Source organism: Onychostruthus taczanowskii, unplaced genomic scaffold (assembly GCF_017590055.1).
Source record: "Onychostruthus taczanowskii isolate IOZ18803 unplaced genomic scaffold, ASM1759005v1 scaffold3, whole genome shotgun sequence".
Taxonomy (NCBI): Eukaryota; Metazoa; Chordata; class Aves; order Passeriformes; family Passeridae; genus Onychostruthus; species Onychostruthus taczanowskii.
The window spans coordinates 3395586-3413599 of NW_024500349.1; the positions used below are offsets into that span (position 1 = coordinate 3395586).

At 38.4% G+C, this 18014-nt stretch overlaps 1 protein-coding gene across 3 annotated transcripts in view; it reads right to left on the reverse strand.

Moving 5' to 3' along the window:
- Positions 1-239: 239 nt before the first annotated feature.
- Positions 240-18014, reverse strand: part of CDK14 (cyclin dependent kinase 14) — a 315608-nt gene continuing 297833 nt past the window's right edge. For all 3 annotated transcript variants that reach the window (XM_041408676.1, XM_041408674.1, XM_041408677.1), the window contains one exon: positions 240-4497. The gene's annotated coding sequence lies outside the window, so the exon portion shown is untranslated. The remainder of the gene's footprint in view (positions 4498-18014) is intronic.

Here is an 18014-nt window from a genome sequence, read left to right on the forward strand (position 1 = left end):
GAAACTTGCCCTGTGTAGGGAGCACTGCCTTGTAGTTTTGATGAAGCTCGTGTTTGACTGAATCAGTGCCTAATCTTTTCAACGTATTACTGTCTAGTGTCTGCCTGCTGCCAAGTACTTTTCATTCCTTAAAATTCTCTTGTTTACAACCATTTCCTTGTTTGGCTTTTGGAGAACAAAGAGGAAAAGAAAGGCTTTATTCCTTGGGTTAGGTCTAGATCACATATACAAAGGAGAAGAGAGATTCTGCTACACTTTATTCAATATGATGTTACAAGAAAACAACAGTTACAGCTGACAAACCATTACATCTTTCATAATACAGACAAATTACAAGGTGTAACAAATAATGCGACATTTATTTTACTGTACTGTTTACGATGCTGTTCTTCTGAAGTATATATATATTTAATTACATTAACATTGTTTTCATGTACCAGCCCTCCCCTTTTTTATTTGTTAAAAAAAAAAAAGAATACCTTTTAGTGCACCATACAAAAATCCGCATGGAAGCTGGCAAGCAGGAATTTTGTATGCAGCACCATGGAAATGCATTTTGGGGGGATGGGAATTATTAGTGCATCCTTTACTTTTAGATTTTTTGCTTATGTGAAAAATGCAAGGCAGTAACATACAGTCACTCCACCTAAATGCTGGTAGGGGAGAGTATTGTTATGCTCAGTAATGCAACCTACTTCTGTTTATAGGGGGTGTCTGCATTTTGCTCCTTAGTCTGTACAGCCTAAACCTTTTATATAACAAAGATTACAAACCCAGTAATATTCACAGATGAATATTTTGTATATTCATCTTTTTGTATATTCATATATTGAGCATTGGCTACACATTTGGTTGTGTGCACTGACATGGGGTGTACGTAGTCCACCAACTCACAGGGTGTATATTTAATTATCTTACCTTCTCTTCCCAGGAGTCTGAAGTGCAGAACCCATATGCACCAAAGAGAAAGCAAAATCCCCTCCTGCCTCTGTCTACTGCAGATTGAATTTTCACTGTTGTTGTACTGATGACTTGTCCTAAGCCATGGTTCTGATTAAAAGTAAGAGTGAGAATTAAAAGGACCCAACTGAGGTAGGACCTCATACAATAATGTAATGTCAGAACTATTGGAGTGTCCTGTCTGGGGTGGTGCCTGCTGGGTGTGGATTCGAGTTGAGCTGAACCCAGCATGAGAGAAGACTGAGCAATTTCCAGCTTGTTGACTTGTAAATTTATGTTCTGTGTACTTGAACTTGTAAGGACTCTCTGTATCATGTAGACCCTATCTATCACCATCTTCCCTTCCCCATTCACTTAATAGTAGATCCCATAGAGAGTTAGAACATGCCCTCCCACTTTTATCTGCCTGCTATACCTGCTGCCCTGTTGCTGCTCTCCCATCTTGCAGCAAAGCCAGATCCTCTCAAATATTACCAGGACAAATCTACCGGATCTCAGCCAAGTGGTAGGAAAATGCAAGTTAAGCTGCTGCTGGCTACTCACTCTGAGCAAACCCCACAGTTTCTCCAGGACTGTGCCCCAAAGACTATTGGTCACTGAAGCCAACTTTTGACTTCAACAACATGACAATGTGAAACATCATGTTCCAGGCGCCCACATCTGGAAGGCTGGGCTGCTTCTTGTGTCTTTGAAGATTCTTTGGGGAACTGATTTCAGAAGGATGAGAGAAAAAGAGAGTAACAATACTGATCTTTGCTGAAGCTGTCTCAAGAGCATTGATAGGGTTTAAACAGTCCATTCTGCAACACTGAGAAGAGCTGTGGTGAAAACAGCTGGAGAGGTGGGCAGCTGTCTGATGGGTGTCAGGCTAACCGTGCAGGTAAGGGCTCTGCTGGAGGGGAGAAGAGTGAAATAAGGCTGTAGTGTCAACTGGCAGTTCCCTGGGCAAAGGAGCTTCTACTATCTCAAAAAAACCCTTGATATTTCCCAGCAGGTTTAATGTTACAGTAGATTAATTTGCAGTGCTCATGTGAAAAGCACCATCCTGCTGAGCCTAGGTTGCCTTCATGCCAGGAGAATGCCCCCAGGGCCCAGAACCTCCATGGGAGAGCAGCAAAACCAAGCCACCACAGGCAGTCAGGGTGCCTGGAAAGTAGGTGCAGAAATAAGAGACCCTGGTCACTCCTTAAAGATCAGTAGGTGAGATAACTTCTGCTAAAGTTACTGCTAAAGATTACTACTAAAGATTAAGTTGCTATTTAGAAATCTAGATATTTATGAACTTTCATTCAGGCAGTTAATTGAGTTTGAAGGTTTTTGGATCAACTTTATTTCAGTGGTTGCTTAGAAGTGGGAATGGGGCAGAGAGGATAATCTCAGGTGCACATGTGTGTTCACACACATGCTCACACACACATACCTTAAGCAAACACTGTACATGAGTCACTGTGGATAGTGATGTGCCAGGCTTGTGGCAATTGGGGAATTACTCTATATTAAACCTTCAGATGTTAGTTGAACAGTGTAATTGCTTGCCTTCAAATTCATGCTGTCAAGTAGAAGCATCTATGAAACTACCCTTATATTCCTAATCAAAATCTTTGTTACATTTTCAAAAATTCTTCAGATTTTGCAGCAAGTTTTTTTTTCTAAAAATAGCTAATTTTAATCATCAAACTGCACACAATTTAAGTAGCAAAGATAATGTATAAAAGACTTTTCTCTTACAAAAAAAAGGAAACATGAAACCCAAACAAACCACATCTAAGGCAGTTTCAGTGTGTGATAAATTCAAAAATTCAGTGGTCACTTTTCCCCCTATGAACACAGGGGAAGAACTGTAATAAGTTCTAAATATGGTTGTGACTGAAAATGGCTTTCAGATGGCTTTTAGCAGATCCTGAAACAGAGATGTCAGTGGGGAAAATTGTCTTTTAATGGCTGTGCAAATATTGAGAATATTTCCACGGTTCAGTTCTTTGAAAGTGTAGACTCCTGTCCTAGTTCATTAAGAGACCTTTTGTAGCTGCTTGTGCATTCAAGGATTTGCCTTTTTTGGTGTCTTTTTCTTATTAATCACTGCTGGAGTTTAATAAGATGGCAGTAGCACAAATCCTTTTTCCCTCCCTTTAAACACTGAAAGCTAACCAAAGCATTACCACACTTCCTTAAAATGTAATTCAATGCATCCAGCAAGCAAAGGATGTCAAAATTATGTGTAGAATAATATTGCCTAGCAAGTGCTTCTGTCCGAGCAGGACTATAACTCAACAGTGATTTTTGCAGCATACCTTGCCCTCTCTGAATGCAAAGTTGTAAAAAGGGCACTTTTTCCACACCCCTGAACACAATGCTCTCCCCAACCAAAATGTAGCAGGGGCTTCCTTTTCTAAAATCACACACACAACTTAGTTTCTTGCAAAGTTTGCATTTGAATGATTAATTCAGAAAAGCTATCTAAAGACTAAGGATCATGTAGTGCCTTCCAATCAGCTCAGAATACCTATGGAAAATAACTCAAAAGGTGCTTTGGTGTGGAACAGCAAATGGTCTGGAATGAGGAGAATTCTCTACCTTGCTTTGTACATGGCAAAGTAACAGAGCTAGATTTAATGGCTTGCTCAAATGAAGTTTTTCTGTACCTCAGTGTGTGCCTTGAATTAAACAGAACAGTTTTGTCATCTGGTTTCAAGAAAATATTCCAAAAAGTAACTAGTGTGAGGAAAAACATAGAGATGTTAGCCCAGACCTATAAAAAAAGAAAGATATAGTCTTGAAGAGAATAAAACCATAAGGAACTCACTGTGTATCTGTCAGCGGCATACATCTCATCCTTTTTGCTTTGTCTTTCTCACAGGCCTATTTTGAAAACTGGCATGCTACATAGCCTAAGCAGAGTAACCAAATTTAGAGTACTTAAGTAAACATGCAATTATTGCCATGTTTTTAAATGGATATGAATGGTCTGAGGGGATAATGAAAAAAGAAATAACCCAACAACACTCAAGGAAGAGTGGCAAGTGTTGTAATTGTCAGCTGATCAGACAAGCTGGGCTTGCCCTGGGAAGAAATAGTCTTCCCATTGGTCGCAAACTATGCACAACCCTCAAAGAAAACACACAGTCTTTTATGCCACTGTTGGCTCTTTTTGTACAGTTGTTACTGAAGAAGTGTGAACACCAAATGTGTTGTCTGAAAGTATTTAAGACATTGCTGGTGAAAGCATAAAGATCCTTACAAAGATGCAGCACTGCAGTGGAAAATCAAACAAAATCAAACACAAAAGACTGAAAGAGTACATGCCATGTATCAGTAAGCAAAAGCTTAATCTTCACATAGTTCTCTGAAATCACAAGGTATCCAAATGCGTGCAAGGTTTTAAATAAATTGCAGGGAAAAATAGGGTCTTGCCAGCTTCAATTTTCTTTTGAATGAAATCCACCATAGAGACAGAAAGGAAACAGGCCGTGGTTCCTTCCTGGTGTCAGCCTCCTCATTAGGTTTTTGTTTCCCTCCTCCAACCTGGTAAATTTAATCCTGTAAGGAAACAATATAAATTATAATAAGCCTCATGAATTGCAATTTTTTTTTCACTTGGTACAAGATAGGTTAGGCCAAAGGCAGTTATGAAGATGCCAGCTCAGAGTGAAGGGCAGACTTCCAAAGCATGTTTAGAACTGGTACCTCAGGAAAATGAACTTAAAACACCAGTGTTTTCAGGGTGGTCACCTAAGTGAGATGTATTAATCCATATTCATATGTCTGTGGCCCAAGAGCTAATCTTCACAGGTACCATTAGCACTGACATTCTCCATGGAAATTATAGACAGCTGTAACCAGTCATCTCTTCTAAAAGTGGTCACACCCTCTGAATGCAAAGGAAGGTTGCTAAAAATGCTGGCAGAGCTTCAGGAGTTTACAAGCTTTTTTTGCCCCTTTCATTTTTTGCCCCCTTTCTCCCTAGCGATCTCCTCCACAACAATGCTTGTAGCTAGCTTTTGAAAAGTTCTCCTCAGTTTTCTTTTTCGAGAGTTGTTTGAGGCACCCTGAAACAAATCAGAAACATTTCTGCAAATATACCTGGTTATGGGGCCTCTTGGTGTGCTGTGTCTAAATGTATTTACCTTTATTTCAGTGTATTTCTATTATCTAGGCAGATAATTGCAAACTCTCCTTTCAAATATAAAAATAAACACTATCAATAACTTCACTTCTGTTGTCTTTCACTCTACTGATGAAGAAACTCAAAGCAATGGCTGCACTTGCACAAAGGTATCCTGATGTTTTTGAGGTTTGCAAAACAGGAGTCAGGCTGAGAATGTGGGACAGGAAAACAAAGTATCCAATAACTGTGAGAAGAGCCACGTGAAGGGTTAATGAAGGCTGGATGAACTGAAGCCACTGAAAGGATTTTATAAATAACATCTTTAACTGCTAATAAATCTCCAAGTAGACTTCTATATCAAGTAATAAAGTGAGACTTTCTGAGAAATTCTGAAAATATATTTGTTAAGTTCTCCAAGACTAGAACGAGATACAGATATGTAGACCTGATACATTTTTAAAATGCTGTTGCAGGAAGACAGTCAGATGTGAAGGAATTTCATGCCTTAAAAAAAAGGAATGCTGAAATATTCATTGAGCATGGAACTGGTTTGTATTAGCATGTCCTAAAACTATTTAAATCAAACTGGATGCAGGTGCCAGTGAATCTAGTCTAGTCCTCATTTCAAAAGCAGGAGAAAAACAAGACATCGGTTTTGAACTGCAGTTTCAAGCATAGCACTTTAATTGTGGCTTTCAACAAAACACCCCAATGTCTATGCAATATCTTTCAACAAAACACCCCAATGTCTATGCAATCTGTAATTTCAGGAGTTCCTGTCATGATTCTTGAGAGCTCTTCTTCTATTCTTTAAGCACCAGGATACCTGAATTGGATTAACGAAAGCCTGTTCTTAAGCATCTTGGACCCTCTTGGAGCTTGGTTTACCACCTCTAGAGTCCTTCTTGGGTTGTTTTCTAAATGTGTCTGGAGCTTGTGTTTATTCCACCTGACAGTCCCACTTTCCACAATGTCTAGAAGCTTGGCTGAAATGCCAATAAATCTTGTTTCAAGGAATACATTTGAGCTGATGCATTTAGTTTACCTTCAAAAGCTTAAAAAGAAAAGCAATGTTTGGAATGTGCAGGGATTCACAACTGCTCAGTGATGAAACACCAGTGATAATATCCCCCAAATTCCAGATTTCCCTTCCTTCATGAGCACTTTTCAGGGGTTTTCTTTTGAGAGCTCCTTCTTGGAAAGAAGCAACTAAACTCCCAAAGCTTCTTCCAATGCCGAGGTTGTGTTTGCCCCCGCTGCCACCTACACTCCAGTTGTGGAAAGCAGGCTTGCAAGTTGGAAGATACATCTGCCCAGATCCAGAATAGCTGGCCTGATTTCAGGCTAAGCCCAAATTACTGGAGTGCCATAGACTGGCATAAGCAGCAGGGACATCTGAGACAGGTAATAAAATTAAAAGGATAGCAAAGTCTCTGGATGCATGTTTTTCCAGTAGTTATCAAATTGATCAGAGGGTCATTGCTCATTTGAGAATAACTGCAATTTAATTACAGAGAACTTTTCCTTTCTATCACTGGACCTTGGGAGAGTATCTAAATGAGTTAAGTATCACACTTCTCCTAGGATTATGCTACAATTTCCCAGTAAGAAAACTACATTGTCTGGTTTCAAGTTTGGCTTTGTAGGCAAAGCTGATGACACATTCTCCAGGGCAGGGCCTGAGCTTGTGGAATGGAGAATATCTTCATTAGAAGCTTAACACTTCCAGAATCAAATCCTAGAACATTAAGAGATTCTTTAGAAAGGAATAAACTGAGAGCTGCTACCATATAATACATGGGGGAAAAAAAAATATCTTTGCACACTGGACTACTGCCAGAACCAATGCACACTGCAGGCAGAACACTGAAGACTAAGAAAGGGTAGCAGGAGTTACAGGTTTCCTGCTCTGGCTCAGTATAAGGCAGATCACAGTTACAAGATCACAACCGTACCAGCTCCAGCTTTGCTGGATCCTGCCGTGCCAGGGCTGTAACTGGTTTCTTGTGAAGCTTAAAGACTGTACGGTGGGCAACGCCACCCTCCACCTTCTGCACAGGCTCCAGATTTAGATTTGATCACTGGAAAAGAACATGATTTGATGCCATATTTCACTAAAGGCTCTGGCTGGGGAAAGCTAGAAGACACAGTACAACTGGAAGCAGGGAACAGTTTGGTGGTCTCAGTCTCTTTGCAGTGTTGAAATGCACAACACGCCTGGTTGGGAAGCCAGCCTGCGTGACAGACCCACTGCTCACAGAAGTGCCAGAATGCACAGGGCGTTCTGAGGCTGAGCCTGCAGCTCTGCCTGCCAAGGTGTTTCTCCTGAGTATGAAATCCTTACATGACACAACAAGTGTGGTGGTTAGGAATAGGTGATGTTTGCATCTGAATCCCTAATTCTCTGAATGTGTATTGTCAATTCAAAAGTGGAGTCAACAGGTGAAGTCCCTTCCCCTGCCTCAGAGACCTGTCATGGAGTGCCAGCTTTCTCTTACGCTGAACACAGACATGCCACTTGTCAGAGGAGTGCTGTAGTCATTGTGCACTTACTCTTCACATTTAATTTTCTTTAAGATGAGACATCAAACAGACAACTCTCCTAAACTGGAGAAAGAAGAGAGCATGTCTTTATCCACAGCAGAAAATCTACAATAAAAAACCCAGAAAATTTTAGACTGGTGTGAACAATCTTTTTTATTAAAAAAGCATTGTTTCTGCAGAGTGGCTCTTGAAATGAAACATCAGTTGTTCACACAACAAAGACCCAAGGCAGGGCCCTCTATACAGTGTTGCCATTCAGTTCCCAGATGGCTTTGTATTCCATGTTTGAATTTTTAAAGATATATTTTAGAAATATCCTTGCTTAAAAATGTATACATATCCCTCATCATACAAATCAAAATTTTGCCTGGTGACTTGGCAGATTATGTTTATGGCCCCTGGTCACAGCTTTGCTTATAAAATTGTAAATTGTTAAATGGAATATTTACAACTTGTGATTTCCCAAGAGCAAAATAGGGTTCTTTTGTATCTCCTTAAAAATCAAACCAAAACAATAAACCCCAAACAAACAAGCAACAACAAACCCTGAAACATTGAAGACTGCCTTAAAAATGAACTTTTTTCACCACAGATCTGGGTACTTCTGGTTTTCATGACATCTCTACTAAACCTAATAGCTTTCTACAAGTAAGCTAATGATGTACTTGAAATATTAAGTGATCTACATGAAGTGACTCATTTCTAAGTTTGTTACCTAGAGGAAATTTCTGCTGCATACATTCTGTTTGTCCCAGACCCCAAATGGGATAGAGTGTTAATCCACTTTTAAAACAGCAGATGCCAACTCAGAATGCGGTAGCTGTTGGTGTAACAGTGGCTCTAGAAGGGCATACCAAAGCCTGTAATTTAAACATTAATCATACTCTCAAGACATGAGGCAGAGGAAGGTGATTAAATCCCAAATATTTTTCTTTATTTTAATTAGTGAAAGAACGTCCTGTCCCATAAAAATACCAATTCAATACATTTTCCTTTTGGCAGCATCAGCATCCTTCTCTAGGTACTTTTAATTTCTGTATAAATTATCACATCTGGTGGAGCTGTGCTCCCGCAGAGTCTTTAGCATGCAAAGCACACTCAGAGTGCAGGTCTATTTATGTGGCAGCTGATGCAGCAGTATTATAAGAGTATTCCAGTTTTAAAATAAAAAATGTGAGCTGACAACTGGAGATACTGTATTCTTTATGAGCTGAAACATGGAGGTATTTAAGATCATCAACAATAATACTCTTTCTGCTTCTCCCTCCATCATACATGCAGACACCACAGATACTGTTCATCCTCTCTGAAAAAAAAGTACAATATTAACAGGTGATTTTCCCCACACCTTTTACTCCTATCTTTGTTAGAGAAATCATTTAAAAAAGCCAACCAAACATTAGCAATACTATTTGCACTCAGATAATATCTACGTGCAACTTGTTGCTATAAATATTAATTAATTGGATCACCAATACCCATAATGCAACTTTATTTTGACCTACATGCCCTATGAACTAGATATTTTTTGGATTCAATTTCCTTAAAACCAACTGTCAGCATCATGTGATGGAAGAGATGAAAAATGAAAATGAGCGTTCCTGCTGTGCAGGTGAGTGACCTGTGGGAGACAGCTCTGCCTGCTAGGATTTTTACACGTACCATCAGACACAGACCAATTGATTAGATCATCTTATACCTGCCACCAACTAGGCTCAAGAGACTAATTAGAGAGAGTACTGCCTGCGCAGGCACCCCATTGACACCTAATTTGCTCAGCCAAAGCCTTTGGGGAGAATGTATTATCTGTGCAGCTGCACTTCATGCATTTCTGATTTGAGGCATAAGCAAGGAGTACTTCTTCACTCTTTTGAGCAAACTGAGTATATAAGCCCTTAAGTGCTAAATACAAGCAGACAAATTAAATCTGGCCAGCTGCCATAAATCCTTTTCCCCCTTCAAATATATATACACATATACGTTTTATTTTTTATTTATGTCTATGATGTATGTGCACAAATGCAAACATACAAAAATAGTGTATGTATGAGTCTGAATGTGTGTAGAAAGGATGGGTATATAAAGGCATTTCTATAAATATCCGCTTTAAAATATGTAATTGTCACACTGTATAGTGTGCATTCCTTCATGGGGAAGTTTTACTTCTGTGAAATTTAAAAGAAATGCATTTGTTCTTGTATATGAAAAATAAATGATCTGCAATGTTGTTAGCTCAGGCTCAGAATTACCCCATGGACAAGGCTCAGTAGATTGATGCCTATAAAGTTGCCCTGCATATCTTCAGAGGTGCTAGTTCAAAGATTATTTCAGCATACAGCCTAGCTTTGTTGGAAGCTTTTCTTTGGTGGACTATACCTTGTTTGTGGTTTCCTGAGGAATACTATTCACTAAGGCTAAATATAAGGTTTCATAAATTGCTTTCTGCTGGGCTTTAGTTTTATCTAGTTATCCATCCCCAAAATACACAGGAGAGGCAAGACTTAAAGCTGCTATTAAAAATTTATTCAGAAAAAAAAAAAAGAAGAAAAAGAGACACACTAGAAAAACTAGAATTTTTTGACAAGCTGAGAAGGGTTTGAAGAAAATAATTTCAACTGTAGGCTGGTTAGTGATTCCTGAACTAAGAAGCCTTGTAACACACAGGAACATAGTGAATTTGTATCGCTCCTGAAATAGCACTGAAGCCAAGCATCTTCTTCCCCGTCATTTGTCTACAAAGCAACTTCCAGGAGCTGAATAAGGCTGAATTATTGCAGTTTAATTTCAGTTTCTGTAGGTCAGTTTATAGTGTCAACTCAGGACCCTGCACATCTGTAACTAAAGAAGGAAAGAAGCTGTAGCAACACCTGCAAGTTACATGTGTGGCCAAAATATCATGTGATAATCTCCTTTGCAAAACACCCTATAAATGTGACTTCCAGTCTTGTTCCTAGGAAGGGGCATAACTCAATACAGAGAGAATATCCTCACCTTTCTCCCCTCACACAGGCCACATCTTTACCAATTCACCTAATATCATTTAATGTTTAGATGACGCCTCTAGATTATCTTGGCAATTGTTGGCAACTGCTCTTTCACAGATGCAGCACTATAAGGATATACATTATAAGTGATATGATTTCTTAGCAGTAAACCATATTTGACAAATAAGTAGCACAGGATTAACTGGTTAATTTCTTCTGTTTTCTTCACTTGTGTCTTAGTTACTGCACTGGTATTCTTATACACAAGGGATTTCTCAGACTCTATCTAAAGTGATGAAAATTGCTGTATATTCTTCACAGTTCTAACATAGAAATCATAATACAGATCCTTATGGACATACTGCTGTGTTACCAATTCCTCTCTCCACGAAGAATTTTTCACAGATTGACTTTGCCTGTAAGCAGAGCCCTGCAACTCTAAATAGATTTGTGTGTGGGAGTTGACTGCAATTTCAGGGTGGGTGCGAAGAGATGACCCTAAAAGAAGTGAGTGCTAGACAAGGACTGTAAGGTAGTAAGAAAATAAAAAACCAGAATAGTAATGCAATTATAAATGAAATTAATGAGCATACTTTAAATAAGTAATATAATCTTTGAAAGGTGAGATGTTTATGGCACTGTGGATAAGGCGCTGGAAAACAGAAACCAAGATTTTGGCTTTGCTGCTGAATGTGACTAGGCAAGTCATTTCATCCCACTGCAACCTGTTTTGTAACGAGGGCCCTGGTTTATGTCCCAGCCTCTGGGTTTAGAGTGTCTCCAAAATTAGTGCCCAGTTTAGGCTGGAGCCACCAATAGGTCAAATTACGTAAATACAGTTAAATTTATAAAAAATGCAATATTAGAACTGTTGCAACATTGGTAGTACTTGAAATCTTTACTTTGACTGTGAGTTTTCCAAATTGTACCTTTATGCACAGTATGAGTTCAAAATGAAAGTCCTGCATCACCTGACTGATGTGCACCCAATAGTCCAGTGTGGGAGGTTGATTCTGAAGAGCCAAGACTTACCCTTAAAATTACACACCAGCCGCTAAGTAGCATATATGCATATCAATAATTGCAAACCAACCACGCATACTTTGCACACAGGTCTCTACAAAATATTATCATTAATTCCTTCATAGTGTGTCTTATGAGGACAAAAAAAGGAATACAAGCCTGATCTTTACTGTAATATATTTTATTCACAGTATTAATTTCCAATGTTATTTGATATTGTGATTGGTTTCACTGTTGATTTGTAGGTATATTTTTAACTTTCGAGTGGCTGTGGTAACTTCCAAATTAGTTTTCTACAAGTCTTTCAGCAAAATTCTTTCCTACCCTAGCTGCCCACAGCTGAAGCTTTTTCTTTGAGTTGAGAACAAAGTCCACAAAGCCCTTCACAATTACCATTTGAATAAGGCTTCACATGAAAAATGGCCAGGACTGAATCTGCTACACGTCTTCTAGTTTTTGAGAATAAAGCACAGCCCTCTGTGAGTGAGCTCTGGGAAAACTAATACTTAGATGAAGATACTACAAAAATAGCAGTGTTATTGAGCTTAATATAGTTTGCATGCAAAGCCATAGAAACCTTACTAAAAACAAAAACACAAATTGAGGATTTTGGTAATATCAAGAACAGAAAAATATTAGTGCTAGTTGTTTGCAAGAATATACTCATATCTGACAAACATCCAAATCCCTACAACTTCTTCTAACCTTTTTCTATTTGATTACCATGATATGTCTAAATTGCTGTGCTTCTCACCCCGGTAACTTGCAAAAAAAAACTGCAAAAGAGGAATTGACTGAATGTGAATTGGAGAAATGCTGTCTCCCTGGATCTATAATGAGAGAACCTAAACCTACAATTTTTGCCAGTGTTTGACACAATGAGATCCTTATCTCAGTGGTAGCACCAGCTATCATCTCTGAAACAGATGAGTAAATGCTATGCCTGAACAAAATTTATAGACACCTTAATTAAAATATCGGAAAGAAAAAAAAAAAGCCTATGTGTTACAGTTCTCTTACAGTTGTATATAAAGGACTCAGAAAGGAAGAATCTGTTGGAAGATGATATAAAGCCATTAATGTCCTGGTTAACAGGTTCGTTACTAGTTTGAACTCATCTCTGGAGAAAAGGAGCTCTAGAATGGCTGCTGAGAGATCTGCTCATTGCTAAACACTCCTGCAGAGCTAAACAGTCAAGGGATGGGAGATTCAACTACAAGCAGCTGGGTGTGAGTGAGCTTAGCTGTGGTACCCTTCTACCATATCTCACCTTTGTGGCAGAGCCAGCTTAAGAAATTTCCACTGCTGCAAACCTAATTCCTTGTTCCTGCCCTGCCACTTATGCCCCTGTCAGTCATATTGTAAAATTTTCTTGGAACTCTCTGTACACTGCATCACTAAAGGTATCAAAAGGGACATTTTTACGTGGAACTTCATAATGAAGTGATCCAGTTAATGCCAAACTTCCAACTAGCTTCATCACAGCTAATGGGATTGAAAACTGGTGAGGGAGCAAGAAGGAACTGCCAGGACAGAGCTAGACAGAAACTTATCACACTCTTCTTGTTTGCAAAGACAAAATGATGGAATAACATCCTTATTTTTAATCAGCAGCATTCCCCAGTGCATTACTTACTGAAGAACAAAGCTTCGTTCTAAAATCTCAAGCCACCTCCCAACTCACAAATGGCTAATTATTTCCAGGTACCTGGAAACACTGTGAAATCTGCCTTAGCCAGCCACTTAGAGGAGCAGACAGAAGTTGTCACATAATGACCTACTAATTAAAAAGGAAGAAAACCATACTCAAAAGCTCTGGGAATACGCGTAAGATGGCCTAATAAGGATAATCTCTGGTACATGTTTCAAGGGAGCAGCAAACAAGAGATGGCTGAGAGCCCATGCCTCTGACTGGAAGTTCTTTGAATTTTCTTGGTTGGTTTAAATTTTTTTAGCAGCAAAAATATGCTGGCCTGCCAACATATCAAGGAGATGCTTAACAGTTTGTGAAGCTTCAAGTCATATTTAACCAGAATTCAGAGAATTCAGAAGGGATAGAAAAGCATCTGATTCTTTATAGGTCACTATCTAGTTTTGAATTAAAAATATAACCCTAGAGTTCAGGGACAGCAGATCAGCTGTGCCCTCCAAATACCACAAATGAAAGTTGTTGACTGCCAGTGTCAGAAATGATGGTAGCTGCTCTTAATAGTGCTATTTATCAGCTCAAACTTAAGCACATTTATTTATTTATTTATATTATCTGCAACACAACAGCTGACCAACTCAGAACCCAAATTAGATGAAGTGTTTGACCACCTCCTTCCACTCCTCCCCACCTAACATAACAAGAAGTACATATCCTCAGAGAACTTAATCAGAAATGTATTCTTGCTTTTCCCTGTCATGGCTTTTATCGCCAAAATGAAGTCTGCTGGACAAAATGACATATGAAAGACTAAATACTTGCCAGATGACTCGTTAGCATTTACCTCCTCCCAAAAATTAAACCCTGCCTCACTGAAAAAATAAAGTATCTGCAGGTACTTCAAAATACAGCATTTTGTATACATGTGATTGTTAATATTATGAGTCAAGCTGCTTCTTGAGAACTAAGTAGTCTTGGAACAAATTTAATGCTGCTGGTTTAATGAGTCTAGAGATGGGTGTGGACCATTTTGCTCTAACAAAGATTCCTTGGAATTTAAAAATGCCTCTCCAAGGGATCACAACACTATAAACTACCTCAGACCCCACAGATAAATGCTAAGCATTAAAAAAAACAATGTGCAAATGTTTATCACTACCACAATCATTCTAGTAGCCTGCAAGTACCTACAGGCACCTTGGAATTAAGTTACATATTTTTTTTTCTCCTTCAGAAGACAGGGTGAGTGTTCAGGTGCAGAAGGAAGAAAAAAAGAGGGATGGGTAAACAAAAAAAAAATTCCATTTCTCACCTGCATTTTTATTTTCATTTGTGTTCTTCCTAGAAAGTACTTTTCAAACCAGCAAGGAATTTTTAATCTGGAATGTGGAGTTATGAATGCCTTTGTTTTTAGCTTGACAGAACAGATATTATTACAGCTGCATTCAGGATAGTAAAGATCCTTCTAGCTAAACACCATCTGGTTATGCATTCTGTTTGGTGCTGTGACTTTTGAGAGACTGAACATCAAGGCAAAGTAGTCATGTCAATTAAAATACATTTTTTAGCACAGAACTGCAACACTTAAGCACATATAAATTAGACAGAAAGCAGACCTCACATGCTGAAGCAGAAGGAACTTTCCCATTATTATAGCATATTATATTAATGGCAAGTTTAAGGAATAGATGTATTTAAATTTTGGAATACATTTCCAAATATGATTATGTCCTAAGCTCTTAATCTACGTGCCCACCCATACCATGAATGCCATACAGTGGTATTTATTGACAGAGATATCAGGAAGTCTTTGCAGTTGACATTTGCATGTCTCAGTTGTTTCCCAACCTAAGAGTTCTTAAAATTAGAATGGAACAGAGGAGAAAAAAAATCCCAGTTTAGGAAATGCAATGGTGTCTTTATGAGATATTGCTTGTCTTCATGCTCATTCCCTAGAGGATGTGCTGATACTTGCTGAATGCTGCTATGCAGTCCTTTCACCTATACAACTCCCACTTGGGATTTTTGCTGAAAATCTGTGACATCAGAAATAGTTACTGGCAGCTTCAGGCCAGCTGCTTTCTTCCCTACCAGTTCCATTTTTACATACAAAACCATATGGAGCACTGAAACAGAAATATTTCCCCAGTGCAATCTCTGGGGCATTAAATGGAAAAAATGTTCCAGAATTAGCACTTCTACAGAGCATCACTACAGCAATGAGGATATTCTATCTGGTACATAAGGAGATCACAAAGCAGCTCAGTGATTTTATTTCTCAGAGTTCCCACTCTGGTTGGGGTAAGAACCTTTTCCACATGTATGACCAAGATGTTCAGATATTTTGCATGGTTTGGGAAATCTAGCATGAGGTTCCTCTCACAGACACGACTTTTAGAAACCAAGCAGGATCTACACCCTTTGAAAACCAGATGTCTTTCAGATATTACAGAGGCTTCTCCCTTCCGTTTTGTTTTTTAAAATACTTAAAAATGTTTTTAAAAGCCAGTCTAGCACACTAGAGAGGCTTGTGGCAGAAACAGTAGATGTCAAATCAGGTGCAACATACTGCGCATTTTGTGGTATGCAAAGACAGGGATCGTGGTAAGATGAAGCACTAAAGGCTTTTCTTTCAAAAGTGCTATAAGCATTGGTTTTCTTGTAACTGCGAGAAATACTTAATCTTTTTTTGAAGCTCCATTATAAAAGTAAGGTTTTGCATAGCATCTCATTTAAATAGTTTAAATGACACAAGGTTAAGAACAGGAAAGCCTTTCACCAAAGGTGGTTAGTCCTTTTCAAAGATTTCATATTATTTAAAGCTTACTTTCACTGCATTCTTTTACTTTGGCTGCTTCCCAAGTGGGTATAAGTTAATTAAATAGGATTTTGACCCTTTAACCTTCCCTATAAACTGCATCTTTACTTAACTCTATTTAAATAAATCAGATAAAAAACCAATCATAGCAGAATATATATTTTTACAGCTGCGGAAAAAACAAACATGTCTATTAAGCTTATTTGTAAGTACTTAGTAGTCAAAGTAACAGCCAAGACTCATGGATGATTTTAATTAAAATAAATCTGGGTGGGCACATAAATTCATTTACAATGTTTTTTTCAAACTGAAATTCTCTAGCATTACTGAACAGCACAGCACTACAGTAAGTTCTCGTTTGTTTGTGGCAACTGTAGCTCAATCCACCCAATTAGCTTGTATTCCAGTTGAGTGAAGTGTAAATTGTATCTACAAAAATAATATCTGAGATATGAGGCTGAAAATTGTTACAGGAAAGAAGAGAAAGAAAGAGCAGAACAGATGGACAGATAACAATTATACAATGATACCCAGCACCTCTGTAACTGACATGCTCTGGGTTTAAATATCAAAAGGAGGTGAAATAGATGCACCAGGAGAACACTGAATTGCTCTCTACAAAGAGATAGTGTGGCTTTCTGTATCTCATTAGCCCTTTTCACCTTAAAGTACAGGCTTCTGATTATTAGACCCTTCCAAAAAGCCTTTTAAGTTCAACCGGAAACAAAATACAGTTTAGGTATGAAGAATGATGGCAGTTATGTATGGAGAAATGAGTAACTAGCTCATGTATAAAGAATGAACAAAGAACTAAGCTGCTTCTTTGTGCCTAAGTGATGTGCTCAGGTCTCTGCATAGGCAGTAACAAAGGCACTGCTACTGGATTGATCACATCTCTCACCCACAGTAGGGACTGAACTAAAATTGAGTTCATCACAGAAATAAATCCTTCCAAAACGCAGGCCTTTCTCTTGATACATTAACAGCGATACCACCAAACCACCTCACTGGTACAATATGTTCAAATTTTACAGCCACTGGGTGATAAATACACACCTTTTCAAGTGTTCTAATTTTTGATTATTGATTAGGACATATTTGGCCCTTTCCTGACACATCTCTCAACCCATCCTTGCTGAATAAACAGCACGAAGATGGCAACAACAATAATATCATGTATGAGAAACCCCCACTGCAGCATGAGCAGAGGCACAAGTGGGGAGGCAGATCAGTGTACCAACTCACATCTTTCAAGGTGCAACTCATCTCCTCATTTAAGCACTTGGGGGTTTGTAATGGCATCATGCATCATGTTTTGTCCACCTTTGTCAAATTATTTTAGACCAGGGCTGTTACCATGCATAGGCTGTGATAACAAGGATTAACAGTAATAAGGTTTTCCATTTCTCACATTGCACAGAAGAGGATCATATACTCCTAAAGCAAGATTTCTCTGCAAGATTTCTTCACTATCCCTAAAACAAAGCTATCTAAAGTAAAATGTTGCAGTAAAGAGTGTCCAAAGGAAAAAAAAATCAAAAAATGCATAGGAAATTCTGGAAATTATAGTAAATAGTTTAAAGGCATGTCAACAGCCTGTAACTCTCCCTTCTCGAACATTTTTATCCTGTCAAGTAATAACCAACAATAAGGGTACTGTAAACTCAGAAAGATACTTTCTTTGTGTTTTGAAAAAGCTTTGCATAGAGTTATTTTAATTATTTTCCTTCTATAGTAAGTAGAGGATGAAACAGATTTCTGAAATAAGAAATGTTATTGTTAACTCACTAATCACAGCTGAGGGACTTAGGGGCAGTCTAGTTCCTGAAATATCTGTGAGCTTATTTTACAGAATTGACTTAGTTGGTGGTATCCCTGTCACATGGATTTCAATGCTAGGCACCAAAACTTCCCTTATGCAGAATTACAATA